This window comes from Solanum tuberosum, unplaced genomic scaffold, assembly GCF_000226075.1.
Source record: "Solanum tuberosum cultivar DM 1-3 516 R44 unplaced genomic scaffold, SolTub_3.0 scf00010, whole genome shotgun sequence".
Classification (NCBI taxonomy): Eukaryota; Viridiplantae; Streptophyta; class Magnoliopsida; order Solanales; family Solanaceae; genus Solanum; species Solanum tuberosum.
Window position 1 is genome coordinate 3,189,411 of NW_006238936.1, and position 3,717 is coordinate 3,193,127.

A 3,717-nucleotide genomic window follows, 5' to 3' on the forward strand; every position below is an offset into this window, starting at 1 on the left:
GATTTTGAAAAAAAAAATGAAAAAAAAATGGATAGAGGTGTATTTATTATTTTTTAATTCATTGATGATAATTGTTAATTAGCATAAATTTAGGAGATTCAAACTAATTAGGAATATTTATTTTCCTTATTTCACTATAATCTGTTAAACATTAATTAAAAAATCAGATTTTATTCATTTTGTTCAAAGTTTCTCTCTTAGGTTTTTTTTCCACAATTTTAGTTATAACATTTTACTAAATTAAAAAATGATTTAAAATAATAATAAAAATCAATTAGTGTGAAAAATAAATAAGGTAAAAACGGATATTTTAGTAGTAAATAATTTGAAAATATTAATGATAATTAATAAGAGACATAAAAATAGAAGAGTCATAACAAAGGAATATTTATTTTTCTTGCTTAGCTCAAAGCAGTTATTGGCATTTTGGAACAAATTTCTTTTCTTTTCTTAAAACGTTTCTCTCTCTTCTCAATATTTTCGCTAGTTAGTCGTCACTCTCGTCTAATTTCTATTCGTTTTTATTCAATAATCTTCATTTTCTTGTAATGGACGGTTTCTTATCAACATTAATAAATCATGATGGTAGATAGAATCTTTCAGGTTAGTGTTCTTTCAGATATTTTATTTGTATTGGTAACAAAATGTAACAAAAATTATGAACATTCAAACTGAATATTTTTTTAAGATTTCATTTGTGTACAATAGTTTTAATTAAGGTGTTTTTTTTTTGTTTTATATACTGTTAGATTTTGATAATACATTCATTTTTTTTTGTGTTTCTAATTTAAAATTACATAAAATTTGTTTGGAATTGATATACTGGTTATACCATGTTGGTACGATTCTGGTATTATTTATTCTGATGGTGTGCTTCTGGTATGAATAAGTAATGACTTATGGCATGAAATAGGTATGACTTTGGCATCCAATAGATATGAAAAGTGTGCATAAAAATTGTATGAAAATTGTATACTGAATTCTAAATTTTTGTTGGGTATAATAATTTTAATTATGACATTTTTTAAAAGTATAATGTTGCATTTTGAACATTTAATTTGTTCATTATTTGTCTGAATCAGATATCATTTTTTTGGTATGTTTCTGGTTAAAAAAATTACATAATATATTTTTTTGGAATTTGTATACTACTTATAATAGACATGTATGGCAATTTATAATGTTTTGTGGTACGATTCTGGTATGATTGATAATTTTTTTGGCATTATATTGGAATGAATTTGGGAATAATAATGTAATGAATTTGGTATATTGTGTATTTAATAAATGACAATTAATAGATAGAAATGGAATTATTTTGGTATTATAGTGGCATGATCCTAGTATGAATAATTAATGAATTTTGGCATGAATAAGTATGAAATGCGTGAATAAACTTGAACGCTGAAAGGGGTTTGCTGATGTTAAATTCAAGAGGTCTAAAGTTACATGCAATACATGTCGTCGAGAGGGCCACAACAGGAAGACACGTTCAAATTACCCTGCACAAAAAAAAGTCATAATTTATAAGTGTGACAGACTCATGTTTTGATTTATTCTGTCTTTTACTAACGAATTATAATTTCAGAACATTTATTATGAGTACTGTAAAATCTATTTTTATGTATTCATTGTATTTCAAATATATAGTGAACAATTTATTAAGTAATGTTGGTATGCAATTGGTATGCAATTGAAGTCACACAAATACTAGTTTATTATAATTTTCAATTAGTATTCTTTTGGTATCCACTTGGTGTCCGACTTGAAAAAAAAATATAAAACAAGATGTAATTGAGGTGGATACAATATAAAATGGTCACAGTTTTACATTGTCAGCTTCATTCTTCCCAGATTTATATAATTAGGTGGATACCAACTTCATACATTTTTTATTTTTTAATATTTGTCTTAAATTCTCAAGTTAAAATACCAAATGTATACGATACCAATTTAATGTTATTCTTATTTTTAAATTTGGAGATCAAGTTGATACAATGTAAGCCAATATACCAACATTACTTAATCAATTGTTCATTGTTTTTCAAATATATAGTGAACAATTGATTAAGTAATGCAGGTATGCAATTGGTATCCATTTGGTATGCAATTGAAGTTACATAGATACTAGTTAGTGTAATTTCCAATTGGTATTCTTTTGGTATCCACCTGGTGTCCGACTTGAAAAAAATATAAAACAAGATGTAATTGAAGTGAATACAATATAAAATAGTCACTGTTTTACATTGTCAACTTCATTCTTCCCAGATTTATTTGAAAAAATATATAAAACAATATGTAATTGAGGTGAATACAATATAAAATGGTCACTAAAAACATTGTTAGCTTTATTCTTCTCAAATTTATACAAATTGGATACCAATTTAATGTCATTCTTATTTTTCAATTTGGAGATCAATTAGATACAATGTAAACCAACATAAAATATTTCATGTAATTTTAATTGGTGTCTATTTTGTTTCGAACTATAATCCAGCAAAAATAGAAACAACAAGACATATTTAAAATTTCAAACGAAGTTATCCAAACTAAAACTAGTTAATGATGTATCCAATTGGTATGCATTTTGAATAACACCGGTATCCCACTGAAAAAATTATAAGAAACAAAACGTAAAACTAGGTAATTGTTATTCATTTGATATCCATTTGAAAAGCTTAAGTGTAACAACATATACAATTGTGGTGTACTATGTTTATGAGGTGTTTTTCAAAACTAAATTCTATTAAATATCTGGCTAATGCTAATATCCAAATTGTATAAACTTGGTATCTAACTTGAAAACTTTTGACAAATTAAAAATAAAATTGTATGAAGTTGATATCCAATTGGAACAAACTACTAAAAGAAATAAATTTGACAATGTAAAACAATGCATATTGTATTGATGCAAAAAAACTGTAGCAAAAACAAATATCTATCAGTCAAAAATTAAAACAACATGTAAAAAATTATGACAATAAATATACATATAGATGCATAAAAATAAAAACATGTAAAAAAACATGACAATGAATATACATATAGATGCATAGATCATGCCAATTTCATGCCAACATTAAACAAATTTTCATACCAGAATCATATGCATAAAGAAACTGTTTTTAAAAAAGATCCTACTAAATTGAATAATTGCTAAAATAATCTTTTTGCCTTTTTTTGAAATTGAAATTTTCGAGTCATCTTTCATTGTTGCTTTTCTTTTAGAGGGTTTTGATGACTGACACCATTCGACATTTGTTGATTTTTTTTTTTTTTTTAAAAATAATCTCGCTTACAAAATCTGAGTCTGAATTCGAAGGGGTTCCACCATTTTCCCTTTTCTCTTTTGTTCCTTTTGATTTGGAGGACTTGCAATTTTCTTTGCTTCTCTTTTCTTCTTCTTTTCTGGAATTTGTTTCTTGTTTTGTGGGTAACAACCTTTCTCGCCGAACTTGCATTCTTGTTGGTCGGCGGCGATTGAGTCAATATGTTAAAAGTTGGAGCCTCGATTTCAATAGTAGAACTCATTTCAACTAATCTAGGGCTCTCTCTAGGAGTATGCTCAAGTTTCTTCTACATTGTTTTCACAGATTTTGCCTTTCTTTTGATTGTAGAATGAAGATGTCAGATTATGGTGATAGAGAGATGATTTACGATTTCTAAGGAATATGAATGAAAGGTGAGAGAGAAATGTTTAATTTTTGAACGTGGGGG